Source organism: Tursiops truncatus, chromosome 3, assembly GCF_011762595.2.
Source record: "Tursiops truncatus isolate mTurTru1 chromosome 3, mTurTru1.mat.Y, whole genome shotgun sequence".
NCBI lineage: Eukaryota > Metazoa > Chordata > Mammalia > Artiodactyla > Delphinidae > Tursiops > Tursiops truncatus.
Window position 1 is genome coordinate 18,669,163 of NC_047036.1, and position 15,542 is coordinate 18,684,704.

General features: G+C 37.0%; 1 long non-coding RNA gene across 1 annotated transcript in view; it reads right to left on the reverse strand.

The window, feature by feature from the left end:
• The window catches only part of LOC141278172 (uncharacterized), a 55,445-nt gene that overhangs the window by 23,856 nt on the left and 16,047 nt on the right, over nucleotides 1–15,542 (reverse strand). The window contains exon 2 of the long non-coding RNA XR_012330511.1: nucleotides 13,073–13,156. This is a non-coding gene — a long non-coding RNA (uncharacterized lncRNA). The remainder of the gene's footprint in view (nucleotides 1–13,072; nucleotides 13,157–15,542) is intronic.

Sequence of the window (15,542 nt, forward strand, 5' to 3'; positions counted from 1 at the left end):
TGGGTCCCAGAATCACTGATGATGACCATACCTCTCAACTCAAATTATCAGTGGAACAGTTAATGCAGTGTAAGTGCTGCTTATAATGTGGGCTCATTTTATGTAAATCACTAGATGAATCCTTTTTTAAAATCTATTTTTCCCTGAATAAATTGTCCTTTGAGGTGATCTAGAAATTGAGTAAAATTCTGTCATGTAATCAAGGATGGAAGGGCATACATTTGTTCCTTTAAAGATAGAAAAGTATATAGATCTGCTGAAGTGGGAGGAAGGGCTGAGTAACCTCAAGAAGGCCAGTGTGATAGGAATACACTGGACTGAGAATGGGCCACTGGGCAGAGTGGAGACAGGACCGGAGATGAGGCTAAGGGACCTTGAAATCTGCAATTTAATATCAGATACCCACATTTATACAGCCAATAAACCAACATGATGAGATGGTCAAACAAAAGGAACCTGACAGATTTTGGGGACGAGGAAGGTGTGAAGAACAGAGTGACTGATGTCTGTATTGTGAGCAGTGAGATGGTCCAGGGTGAGGGGGCCGGGGTGTGTGGATGGGCAGGCGAGGAGGGAAGTTCTCGGCGGAGTCTGAGCAGGTGAAAGCCCCATAAGTGAGTAGGGCTGTAGCTGAGAAATGGAAGGTTTTGCAGTGCATATGGTTTAGCACAGAGTACAGGGTGGAGAGTGGCTCTAAATAAAGCTACAAAACCAATAAGGCCCGTGAGGAGCCTTGTAAGATATATAAGATCAGGAGAAATTTATCAGTAGAATTGCCTATTGCTGCTCTGGAAACACAAGGAGTGCTCTGTGATATGGCTGGAGTTCCAATTTAAGTCATAAGCATACTCCAGAGACATTCATGCCAAGTTTCAATATTCCCTAGCTTTAAGAGGACGCAGCTTGCTGTGGAATGAAATGGGATGATAATTAAAGTATCAGAAGGCCACAGCACAGCATCTTGCACTATGGAAGGAATACAGGTTGCAAAAAGGAAACCCGTTTTGCACAACGAACAGAGCAGTTATCCTATATTTCACCTCTTCTGTCAGATCCAATAGATACACAGCACATATGCTTTCTGTCTAGTTTCAAAGGTGTGCTTAGAAGACAGGCATACCTTAGGGGCAAGAGGAAGAATGGATTTCAAACAACATAGAAAGATGGAATAAATATCATGCTTAAAAAATGAATTTCTCCATCTGTCTTGTCATAAGAAGCAAAAACTTTAGAGGAGCCTACTTCTCTTCGTGGAAAAATGTCTTTACAATGTTCATTAAGAATCTTTGAACACTGACCATGTTAATATGCTATTCATATGTGGGAAAATAATTATTAAAAGCTAGAAGAGGAGATTATATTTTTGTAGGTATTAATTAAATTAACAGGGCTACAGGGCTCTATGTGTTATGTACAAATAATTTATTATTTCCAAGGACCTTGTGTCTACCCACTGTTTAAATAGCAGACTAAATATGACAGTGATGTCTTGTTATGATATGATGAGTCTGACAAGTTGAGAGATACATATATACACATAGATACACACACACACACATATATATATATACTCATGTAAATATATAGATATATGTGTGCATCTATATGTCAGAAATAGATGTTTATTTTAAGACATTTTATTAAATGAATGGTGAAGTAATTAGCAGAACAACATAAGAAATAAATTTGGAAATATGAGAAAAACGAACTTTAGAAAAAACAATCACTGAGAATATAATGGAATTTATGAAAAAATATATAAACTGAGCATGACCTTCTTAAATGTTTGCAATGAGGGTTAGCTAGCTTGAAATGAAAGGAGACCTCTGATTTCTGGCATCAGAAAAATATAGAAGAGAGTATTCCATTCTCTCTAAATTCCAGAGGAAAACAAAGAAGAACATAACCTATTTATTAAAAATCACTTCAATTGATTTTTTTAAACATCTTTATTGGTGTATAATTGCTTTACAGTGTTGTGTTAGTTTCTGCTGTATAACAAAGTGAATCAGCTCTATGCATACGTATATCGTATATCCCCATATCCCCTCCCTCTTGCATCTCCCTCCCACCCTCCCTATCCCACCCCTCAAGGTGGTCACAAAGCACTGAGCTGATCTCCCTGTGCTATGCAGCTGCTTCCCACTAGCTATCTATTTTACATTTGGTAGTGTATATATGTCAATGCTACTCTCTCACTTCATCCCACCTTACCCTTCCCCCTCCCCGTGTCCTCAAGTCCATTCTCTACATGTGTCTTTATTCCTGTCCTGCCCCTAGGTTCATCAGAATCTTTTTTTTTTTTAGGTTCCATATATATATGGTAGCATACAGTATTTGTTTTTCTCTTTCTGACTTACTTCACAGACTTCAATTGTTTTTTTACAGGGTAGACACTGCTCCAAGTACTTACAAATAGTATACACAGATATTAACTCACATAATCTTTATAACAACCCTATGAAATGCAATACTCTTCTTAGATCTATAATATTCTATATTATAGAAAAAAGAAATGAGGCATGGAGAGGTAAAATAACTTTTCCAAGTTTATACTACTAATATATAGCTATGCTGGATTCAAATATAGAGAATCCAGCAGGAAGCCTATGCTGGTACTATCTACAATTTTGTGCCAAATCTAAGACATCAAACTACTGGAACCTAAACTACCCAGGCAAACTAAAATGCCCAATGGAGTAGAAACCACTTTGTTACTCAGAGTGTAATGCAAATGCTTCATTCATCATATAAGTTTGATGAAATAAAAAAGTATTTTTTGACTCTGAATTGCATGCTCTGGGAAAAGTGCTGAAACCTAACGTAGATTTATTTTGACCTGCGCCACATAGAATCTTTCCTTGGTAATTTGAAATGTATATGACAGTTTGTTTTAACCATGAACCACAAGTATGTCTCTATGTGTTTTAAAATAGAATAAGAATCCCAAATGGGTTAAAGACAAACTTATATTGTACCTAAATAATCTGCATCTCCCCCCAAATTTTAGCTGCATGACTGGCTGTAAGAAGTAAGATCAGTGAGAAAGTTGTTCCTGCTAAGGGTGCTTGTCCAAGGAAGTGAGGGGGGAGGGCTACAGCATGGAAGCTGTAACAAGTAAGGTTGTAGGATCAGGAGAAGATGCAGACATCCCGAGAGTGGAACTGGAATATGACAAAAGGTCATAAAGAAACTCACAATTGTAATAAGAGTCAATGAAACTCAGCGTTGCCAAAGACCCTGCACATAAAGATGCAAGGAATATTATCAAGAAATGATGATGCAGGGTTTCTGACCACTGGATGTGGAACGTACATCACTGCCAGGCTTCTGGAACTGCTTAGTGTTTGTATGCCAACCTAACTTCCTCAGGGTACTCAGTCTCTATAGGAGCCAGAGCATGACAACAGTGGAAATTAGTGAAGCATTTCAGATGTTTCGCCATTTTAATACTATAGATAAATACTGAGATTTTTATAGAGTTAGAAGGAGTGATTCTGTTTTGATTGTAAACCAACCAGGTAATTAATTCCTTCAGATTTATTATACATACAAATTGTAATCTTTCCTATGATATTATTGTACTCTGATTTTTCGAGAACTATATTTTTGTGATATCCAAAGATCAGATATTAAATCTACTTTGAGGCATCTCATAGGGTAGTTCCATTAATAGGATATATAGTAAATAAGTCTGAAGAAACTTTATACCTTTATCTACCTACCTATACTGTTAAAAATAGATGTTTTAAACATCTATCTATATTTTCACCATGGGCATTTATTAAACAAATATTCAAATATTGCATATTATTTAAGATTAGTTTCAGCCAGTGCCCCCAAATGATAAGAAGTTACTTGTCCTAAGTGTTCTTTTCATAGTGGTATGAATTGCAGTCATAGATTGTATTGCAATAAGATACAGATACACAATCAAAATGTTACGCCTTTGTTTTCAGACCTGATATGACTTTTCTCTTGAGCAACACCATCTCCAGTTTAAAATTTTGTTACGTCTAAAAATTTAAGTAGTTTGTGAAGATGTATATCACGATATTTGGGATATTGTTCAGTCTTTCACATCCCTCCCTCGGCTTGTATTTAAGATAGAAGGGGCTCATGTGACCTTGTAGAGTTGGGAGGAAAGGGGCTTTCTAGAACACTGGTGATGCTGTCTTGTGGGGTGACTGCCATCTGCTCAGGTATATTGAGTCGAGTTGCTTTCTTGAGCTTACTTGTTACATGTTGTTAACACTTTCAGCTAAATAAACATGTTACCTATTCTTCTCAGCTCAGCCAGGCCCTTTCTCTGTCAACCACGCTGCTCCAGCCTCTTCATTCTCCTGAGGCTGCAGGGGTTGGAGTGGCCACCTGGTACAGGTGTTTTCTCAAGTACACAAAAGCACTGAGAAAAGATTCCTTAGCCTTCCCTGTGTTTAGCTCCATCCTTCGATGAATCACCTTGCATGCCCTGAGATGAACTGATCCTTTCTCTCATTACCATCTTAACATGCTTCCCCATAAAACCAGCCAGCAATACTGCCCTTATGTCATATTTTTCTCAATTGACCATGCGGCATTAAGCCTCGTGACTTAGCTGTTGTGGAAAGCACCATTTGTGCTGCCATCTTCGCACCTCAAGCTTTCATCATCACAGAAATATAAGAGCAATTTCATGATTTCATTCACCACACCTAGCCCTTAATACTAAATGGGAGCTAAAGGTATTTAGGAAAATATTTTTCTTAACCACTCCTTTCAAGTTACTGCCTTGATGTTGAAAAGTAACTCTGTCTTTATTTTGTTTCCATTGTTGTCTCACAAAAATTTTGCTCACCAATCCATCAACATTGCTCTTGTCCACGTAAACAACAAAATTTAGGTCGTGAATTCCAATGGTCTGTTCTCAGTCCTGATTTATTTTATTTTTTTTCGGATTCATCGGCAACACTTGACCCAGTGGAAACACTTCCTTCATGTGATGTCAGGACACCTCCCTTCTTGTTCCACTCCTGCACTGACCCCTTTTGTTTTTTTTCAGTTCTTCTTCATCTCCCGGACTTCTTTTCACTATAGCTCCCCTGAACTTGTATCTTTACTCTCCTCTAAACTTGCTCCATTAGAGACCTAATCCTTTATCAAGTTGTTTAAACCCATTTTACTGTGAGGATATAGTAGTGGCTAAGAGCATGGTATCTAGGGCTGGACTGCCTGTGTTAGAATCCCAGTTGTGCCACTTACCAACTAGGCAATCTTGGAAAACATTTCTTTACCCTCTTAGTCTTATTTTCCTCCTCCATAAAATGAGGATAGTATTATTAGTACCTGTCTCATAAATTTGTTATGAGGATTAAATTAAAAGAGCCATTACATACAAAAAGCTTAGAAAAGCACCTGATATATAGGCGATTTTACAGTTTTGCTTAACAATGCACACAGGTCAAATGTCATAGGATTTATACACCAGAGGAACTCATTCCTGAATTTCATATAAATATATCCCACTGCCTAGTCAACATTTCTTTAAGATGTTTAAAGGCAGCTCAGACTTTGCAGACTCAGTTAATGGCAAAACCATCCTCCGATTTCGCAGGCCACACATCATGGAGTTACCCTGGACCTCTCCCATCTTTTCACACCACACATATAATTCGCCAGCAAATCATCTAGTCTCAATCTTCCTACTTCTCACTCTTTAGTCTGCTGTCTCCCAGTTCCCAGCTATAATCATTGCACACCTGTGTTATTATCATTGCCTTAAGAAGGATTCCCTAATGCCAGGACTGTGCCCCTATAGTGCATCATCAACACTGCAGCCAGAAAAGTCCCCTTCAAAGATAAGATGCCTCAGGCTTCCCTGGTGGCACAGTGGTTGAGAGTCTGCCTGCCGATGCAGGGGACGCGGGTTCGTGCCCCGGTCCGGGAGGATCCCACGTGCCGCGGAGCTGCTGGGCCCGTGAGCCATGGCTGCTGAGCCTGCGCGTCCGGAGCCTGCGCTCCGCAAGGGGAGAGGCCACAACAGTGAGAGGCCCGCGTACCGCAAAAAAAAAAAAGATAAGATGCATCATGGTACTGCTCTACCCAGGTCCATCCAATGCCTTCTGGTCTCACTCAGAGGAAAAAGCAAAGTCCTTACCCTGCCCATGAGGTCCACTGTCTATCAGAGCTCATTTCCTGCACTCCTTTCCCACTCTCTCTCTCAGCTTCTGTCGCACTGATCTTGCTGGGCTTTGATGATGTACGTCAAATAGCTCCCACCTTTTCACCCTGAAATGTGTAGTTGACTTCACAATGCTGTTCTTGAGATATTTGCATGGTTCCTCCCACATTTTTCTCACATCTTTCCAAATGTCATTTTATTGGGAAGACCTTCACTTAACCATGTTTTTAAATTCTGCAAAATACTATTTCCCCTTTGCCCTCCAACACAGAAACTTCCTATCACTCTTCTCAGCTTATTTTTAGTATAGCATTTCTCATTTTCTATAAATTGATTTAGCTATAATTTAAATATGATTCATATGTTATATAATTTCTTTACTTTTATTCTTTTCACAAAAATGTAAGCACCAACATGGTTAGTAATTTTTAATGATATGTTTCACAAATTTATACACTACCCAAAGAGAGTCCTTGGCACAAAGTAATGTACAGATTGTTTTCAATAATATTTTTGAGTAAATTAATCCATGAATCTATAGTATAATTTACCTCCCCTCCCTACCAAGCACTGGATGCTTTATTTAAACTAGGGAGAAAATCATTAAGGAAAAAAATAAAGAGGATAAGTGAATTAATTTTTGTCTGCATGTCACCCACTCTACAGAGGTATCTGAAATATAAAAAAGAATTTTAAAATGATATTAAAATACATTTAAAATATAATATCATTTCTCTCTATTCTCCCTATTTAATAATAATTTAAAAAATAATTTTGATATGTAGACATAGGTGCAAATATTTTTAAATAGTAGCTTATTGTTTCTTAGCAGACTCTGGGACCCATAAATTTGTGATTAAACAGCAGGTGTAGGGGCTTCCCTGGTGGCACAGTGGTTGAGAGTCCGCCTGCCAATGCAGGGGACACGGGTTCGTGCCCCGGTCTGGGAAGATCCCACATGCCGCGGAGCGGCTGGGCCCGTGAGCCATGGCCGCTGAGCCTGCGCGTGCGGAGTCTGTGCTCCACAAAGGGAGAGGTCACAACAGTGAGAGGCCCGCGTACCGCCAAAAAAAAAAACAAAAAACCACAAACAAACAAAAATAGCAGGTGTAGTTATGAAGTCAAACGTGATTTAGCCCATTTTTAGTGCAAAAATATACAGCAGTTTCTCCCATTTACTTAATACTGGTTTTAGTTTATGTGGCAACGAAGCCTCACTGAGTCTCAAAGTTGTATGCCCTCCTTGCCTCGAATTGGTGCTGGGAAATTCAGTACAATGTTGTTAGAAAACATATAAAGGAACAACTAAACGCAATGATATACAATACAACAAGCTGTTTTACTCTAAAATCATTACATAAGCTTGTATCAAAGCATATGGTACTTAATCACCATTCCAGAGGAAGGAAAAGTGGTAGCTAAAAAGATGTTTGAGGGCTTCCCTGGTGGCGCAGTGGTTGAGAATCAGCCTGCGAATGCAGCGGACACGGGTTTGAGCCCTGGTCCGTGAAGATCCCACATGCCAGGGAGCAACTAAGCCTGTGTGCCACAACTACTGAGCCTGCGCTCTAGAGCCCGTGAGCCACAAGTACTGAAGCCTGCTCACCTAGAGCCCCTGCTCTGCAACAAGAGAAACCACTGCAATGAGAAGCCCGTGCACCGCAATGAAGAGTAATAGCCCCTGCTCGCTGCAACTAGAGAAAGCCCACGTGCAGCAATGAAGACCCAACGCAGCCCAAAATAAATAAATAAATACATTTATATATATATAAAAAAAGGATATTTGGACTAAATTAGAGTAGTATAGGATTACCTGCCAAATGGAAAGAAAGGTTATTTGTCCGAAGCTTGAAGTATAGAAGAGGGTTCACCCCGTGCAGAGGTAGCCCAAATTAAAAGATGTGCTATTCTGCTCTGCTTTTCAAAGACAAGTTGTGGTATTCCAAAATGTCAGATAAAATCATGTTCAAATATGAACTCAAAATACATTTCAATGCTAAATATAAATATATATTTTAATTATCAGCCACTCTGGGTTTATAACACTATAGCTCCCCTTAACTCAAATAGATAATTAGGTATTGGCTACATTAAAAGAATCATTGCCAAGGGATATTTGATATTAAACCAGGGAATCAGAAACTGGAATCTACTTGTGTCTCCTTAATAGGCTCAATAATTATCCTTGAAAAGTGATTTTACTATTCTCTGCTCTGTCCTGGTGTTTTTATAAAATTGCCAAGTTCAGTTGTATTATGAACGTGATTTAAAAGAATACTGAGAAAATTAACAAATTAGTACTTTTCAAGAGCTTTAAAATTTAATTAAAGTTTCTATCTTCAACAAAAAATGAAACCTCTTACTGCGCATGATTCACTCATTTGCATCTAAAGACCTTTGATTTGAATAATTTTTCAAATATAATCAATTAGTAACAGGCCATTTGTTTACTAAATGTTATAGAAGAGACCCAGCTGTCTTTATCTGCTTCATTTGACTATTCTGAATTTACAATTTCCTCATGACATTTCACTGTTTAAACACGTTTAACTAAACATGAAGATCTTTTGGGATTGGATATTTTAAGGTTATCTTCCATATACTGTCAAAGAAGAAACATGTTTCAATCCGAGAAAATGATTAGCTTTTCCACGTAAGTTGACTCCACTTTTAATACACCCTCGAAATATATCTCATCACTTACTCAATTTATTAGGATGTAGAAGGGGCCTTTTTTAAATCAACTTTAAAATTATGTTCTGCTGACTTGCAAATGGCAGGTCAATGTTAACTGAGAGAAGCCTTTAAAACTCTTGACACATTTTATCCCTGCACAAGATTGCGTGCTCTCTGTGTTCTAATCCTTGGCTTTCCAATATTGCCTTTACGAGGTTAAGAAGATGAATGTTCATTGCTTTTAATCCTCACCATGATTTATGAGTCTCTTGGTATCCTTTCCCCAGAGCAGCTACAACTGTGTGGTTGTTCTGCCTGCTGCTTAAATTACAGACATCTGAAAAGTAAATTATGGACTGTTGTCCCATAGACCATAACAAAGCATTCGCTTCATCTCTCCTGCAGGATTTTTTTTTTTTATTAGAACAAAGACCATGTGCATTTTTACTTGCTTGTGTACTGAAGAATTTTAAGCTAAACTGAATGATAGCACAATGGCCTGAATTATGACCTGTCACATAACATCAAAGCAGCATGACATATAAACAGGACTACTTTAAAGCTAGAAAAAAAAAACCCTCCCATTTATTTATCTTTCTTCTTTATTTAAGGAATACCACCTTTAGGTTCTCAGAAGGAAGGTAACCTTTAAAATTAGCTAAAAATACGTGCTATGGAATAAAGATGCAGGTAAGTGACCTGAGTCTCCAAGCAAGCAAGATTTTAAGAGCATCTTGTGGATATTTAAAACTAAATATTGAGCAAATAAAGAGAAAATTACATGAAGGAGAATCCATGGAAGATTGGGGCATCTTTTTTTAGATTTTTTTTCCTTGTACTGATATCATTGGTAGTAAACCTGTTTTAATATCCTGGAAGCATGTCACAATCATGAGTAACTGGAACAATTCTTTCTTCTGAATAAAAAGCCTAGCAGAGTCTAAGTTGAAATAGTCAACTCGCTCTGTATTTTCCTTTCTTTTCTGTGCTTATTATTCTGTGTCGATGATGAATCATAATTCCCAATGACAAGTCCATTGTGCAATCCTAACAGGCATGTTTCAAATGACTAACCTTTGACAATTACCCAAAAATAGAAATATTCCAGCATTTATTTTCTTCAGATGTGCTAATTGCAACCCAAACAATAACCCATCAGGGAAAAACTACACTAACACAAAAAAATTTTTAATGATTTTTAATAATGCCTTACAAAGTATATTTCTTTCTTAAACAGATGGCTCTGCAGTTCATTTTTGAACCCTACTGTCAACTCAGCAGGATGTTGTGAGCACTAAAACCAGATATGGTCTAATCCAGTCCTAGCTGAGTAGATCTATTGCTCCCTCTGTGTCCATCAGATTGTGTTTCACCTCGTCACGGCTGAGAAGCGATATTCTCTCAGTGTCAGGACCTGATATTCATACCTACGGCCTAAAGACTTTATTTTTCAAGATAGATCCTTGATTTGTTTGCCTATGTGTCAGTCTCTGTGTTAATTCCCAACATTCTCCTTTTGCAACCGCACTTCACCTCTTTGTCCTATTGAAATGTTATAAAATTCACCACATTTGAAATAATATTACATATCTTCATGCCTTTTATACATCTATACCCTCTTATTTACATATTTGTATGTACTTCTTTTTAAAATCAGCTCAAATGGCCTTTTCCTGTGTTTTCCCTTCCCTTTCAACCAGAACATGAAGAATGGAATCCCATCTCAACTTCTCTGCAATCATAGCATTTTTCATATTGAAACAAAAAAGGATTCTATAAATAGTCAAGCGTGCTGTTTGACCATATGAAAAACACATGATTCATTTCTTTTCTTTTTTCTTTTGACATAATTTATAAAAATAATCTAATTACTTATTAGGCAATCATGGACCTAAGTAAAAAGTGAGTAGAATAAACAGTAAATTTTGTGAAATGTTAAAGGAGAAATAGACTGCTCTTTCTTTGTTCAGAAAAGAATTTACAGAAGGAGGTGCTGGGATTGTAAACAGGCTCCAGGGCATTAATGTATTCAAAAATAAATTAACAGTAGACAAATATTTTAATACTAAATTTGTTTGCCTTGACACCTATATCGTCAATGTTCTTGGATATCACTGTCTATTTTTTTTTTTTTCTTTTCTGGCCACGCCATGCAGCTTGTGGCATCTTAGTTCTCTAACCAGGGATTGAACCCGGGCCACGGCAGTTAAAGTGCCGAGTCCTAACCACTGAACTACCGGGAAGTCCCTCAGTCTATTCTACTATATCATTCCACTGAGATTACTTTCAGGTCTATTTTCACATGAGAAATTTATGAAAACCCTTATGCTAAAAGGGAAACAATTTCAAGCCATTCTCTTCAAATGTCTTCTGCATTAATTTGAACTCTCTCCTGATTGAAAACAAGTGAACATTCTAATTTCTTTAAATTTACTCATTCTCAAGTTATTATCTCTAAACTATTCTTAAGTAAAATGATTATCAAGCTCATATATTTCTTTTAATCTTCAGTTATAGCACAGGGAGAACCAAAGGACATTTAAAAAGAGTATGGGGCTTCCCTGGTGGCGCAGTGGTTGAGAGTCCGCTTGCCGATGCAGGGGACGCGGGTTCGTGCCCCGGTCCGGGAGGATCCCACATGCTGCGGAGCGGCTGGGCCCGTGAGCCATGGCCGCTGAGCCTGCGCGTCCGGAGCCTGTGCTCCGCAACGGGAGAGGCCACAGCAGTGACAGGCCCGCGTACCGCAAAAAAATAAAAGAAAAGAAATAAAAAGAGTATGTTTGTCTTTCATCTGGATCTTTGGATGTTTTAATGCTTCATTAAGCTTTAAAGTGAAAGATGCAAAGTCTTGCATTAATAATTAGAATGGTATGGTATTAATTTTGTATTACTCATTCTTGTATCACAGATACTATTTAGCTTGGTGAGATCATGGTTTTGTAAGAAGGATCTGTTTCTGGTTAAAGGAATAAAATGTGAAGTGTTAACCTCTCTTACCCTATCAATCCTAGTATAAGTTCTGGAATAAAAAACCCACTCCAAAATTATTTAGAATCAGAGATTTTAAAATTATTCAAATTTTCTATAAAATACAAAGATGTTACAAAGTAAAAGTAAGATATTTTCTATAAGGTAGAGCTGAATATTGATGAGAACAAATTAAAGGATAAATGGATGACAACAAAAGGGTTAGGAATCAGTAGTGTTTGAAATATAAAATGGTTAATAATTTTATTTCAAAGTTTTAATACTGAAAAAATTTTAAATTTGTCCTCAGATCTGACAAATTGAAGTTAATTGATGTTGTAAAGGTAGATTAACGCATAACATTTTTGAATGAATGTATCTCATAAAAGAAAAGTTAAAAACAAAAGGTATAATTTTTCTATTTATTAAATATGAGTATGCAGAGAGACTTTGAACAAATATCACAGCAAGATCCATAAAGCCACATTAGCTTAATTACATAGTTGCCTTATCTCTTTAACCTTTTCTTTCTGAGCTATTATATCATGGTTAATCTTAATTGATCACAGATTGAGAACTGAGAAAATGAAACTTGTTTTGACTGTAGCCTAAGAATAGATGCTACATTTACCAAGCAAGGAGTGTCAAGGTGGTGCTTTAATTATTGTTTCTAGAAGGTTAACTGTAGATGTCTAACTCTCAGGGTTTAGATTTCTCATCAGCAAAGGAAAATCAGCCTACAATTGCCTTCTGAAGAAACAATTGAACTAGACTCTGTCATATTAATATTAATAAAGACAAGAGAATTTGTGACATTGTCTCTTTGTTCTTGTGTCAGAGCTTCATCTGAGGTTTGCCTTTGAAATAAGACATACCCAATTTAACAAAAGTAATATCCACTAATTATGAGGGAGTGGGCAAAGTGTCATAAAAAAGAATATAAAAGGAAGAAAATCAATTTATGTTCTTTTGGAAGTACATAGCCCCTAGGTCTTCTCAAAAATCTGCATGTAAATTGAAACAGTGTGAGAAAAATATAATAAAGTAGCTCAAATGTACAGAATCCTTGCTAAAAGAAATGGTTACTTAGGTTTCATGGTTCTGTTATTTTATGTCAACCACCTGTAAGTATATAAACAATTGAATATTCTGATTTCTAATGAAACAAGTATTTTAAATAGTAAAGAAGTTTTTAAAATAATTTGAATTTTTAAGTATTTATTAAGAGGTTAAAAGCATACATCTTGATGATATTTAAATGGCACTTACCTTTAAGAAGCCTGGCATCCTTTAACACTCAAAAGTGCTATTGAGTTCCAAATGGACTATATTCCCAAATAGAGTCGAACAGAGCTGGAAAGACAAACATACACAGAGTTGTCATGTCAAATATGTTTTTCTAACATATATTTTAGAACATTTACTTAAAGCTTCAAAGACAGTTCAGAGTTCTTGTATACCCCCATCTAATTTCTCCAATTAGTGTTTTATATACAATAGTTTATTTGTCACAACTTTTGATACACTGTGATACATGAACTCAAATAAACTAATATAGATACTTTTTTCTGATTTCATAAGTTTTTCTCCTAATGTTCTTTTCTGTTCCAGATGTATTGAATTTAGTCTTTCTGTCTCCTCACCCTCTCCTGGACAGTGATAGTTTCTCAGATTTTCCTTGTTTTTGATGACCTCAAGCGTCTTGAAAAGTAGTGATCAGACATTTACATGATATCCTTCAACTGGAATTTTCCTGATGTTTTTCTCACAATTAGATGAAGGGGGATGAATGATCTAATTTTTTTTTTCATTAGACTGGTTTTTGGAGGAAGACTACAGAGGTAAAGTCATTCTCACGACTTCATATCAAGGGCGCATGTCAACCAGCATAACTTATTACTGTTGATACTAATCTTGATCAGCTGACTGAGACGGTGTTTGTCTCAATTCTGTACTGCAAAGTGACTTTTCTTCTCCCTTTCTACACTGTGCCCTGTAGAAGCAAGTCACTAACTGCAGCCCATGCTCAAGGGTAAGAAGTCTACCTCCTTGTGGGGGAAATAACTACAAAATTTATTTGAAATTTTTTCTGTAGGAAAGATTTGCCTATTCTCCCCATCTTGTTTGTATATTTATTCATTCAGTAATTTATGTATATCAGTGTGAACCCATGGATATTTTGTATTTTGTGTTATAATTTAATTCCATATTATTTTGTTGCACAATTCGGTCCAGCTTTGGCCTTTGTGAGCTCTTTTCAATTGGCTTTGTGTCCTTTAGGCATACCACATCACTATGTTTATCGAGCTTACATTTTCAGACTCCTTTCTGAACTTCTGATACTCTAAGATAGTCCATGCTAATATTATATGCCCTAGACTCAGCAATATTTCAAGGATGCTGGTTGCTTTTATTGGAGAATGGTCTTAGGAACCAAGATCTAGGCACTAGGTATTTTCCTTGCTACTGGAACACCACTGCTTCTAAACCTCCTCCAGGGACTGAGCTAGGAAATATGTTATTTATACTAACTTGTGTATATTCACATATCCATAATTGTTTCTGATGTTTCTAAACAATATTTTATACTGTTATCTCTGACTCTTATCTCATCATATATTTCAAATAAACAGCATCTTGGATTTAGTAGAATATATTATTGGAAACACATCTTACATTTCTGTTTGAAATGTTTCTATTTGAGTAATATATTGGGAGTGAATCTAAAAAGATGCCCACCCAAGTGAGAAAATACTGGCCTGGTGTCTGATTCTGAAGAATCTTTAGGAAAGTTCATGGACTTTTATTGTCATTCATTCCTACTGAAGTTCCTCATGCTTGGAAAAGGAAAATAACCTTTAATAATGTGTGCACACAACCACAGCTACCTGATTGTTTTTTGTCAAATATCATAGACAGAAAAAATAAAAAGAGCATGAGGAAATTTAGAATAGTTATTAACTAATATATTTTCTTCTGTTGATATCACTGTGTCTAGGTTTTATATGATTAGATTTTCTTTAAAGGATGAAAAGTCTGAGATATCAAATTTACCTATCTGAGAAATTTTATTTTTAATAAATTTATATAATAATGAAAATTAATATATATATATATTAGCCATTGTAACTAAATTCTAATCAGAATGCTTAGAAGCGTTTATCATCATTTTTATCACAAAAAAATTGAGTGGAAAGTATGGATAACAATAGACTAGGGCTTCCCTGGTGGCGCAGAGGTTGAGAGTCCGCCTGCCGATGCAGGGGACACGGGTTCATGCCCCGGTCCGGGAAGATCCCACATGCCGCGGAACGGCTGGGCCCGTGAGCCATGGCTGCTGAGCCTGCGCGTCCGGAGCCTGTGCTCCGCAACGGGAGAGGCCACAACAGTGAGAGGCCCATGTACCGCAAAAAACAAACAAACAAAAACAAACAAAAAAAACCGCAATAGACTAGATTGATAATCTATATGGGATGACTGTTATTTTCTGCAAGTAAAGTGACTTAATCATTTTTATCCTGGTGTGACGGACTGTATGTTTATGTTTCCCTCCAATTTCGTATGTTAAATCCCTAACTAATACTCTTGTAATGGTGTTTGGAGGTGAGGCCTTTGGGGAATAATTGAGTTATAAATGTGGAGCCCTACTGATGGGATTAGTGCCCTGATAAGAAGAGACGTGAGAGAGCTTGCTTCTCCCCTGTGAGGATACAAGGAAAAGACAAACCAAGAAGCGGAC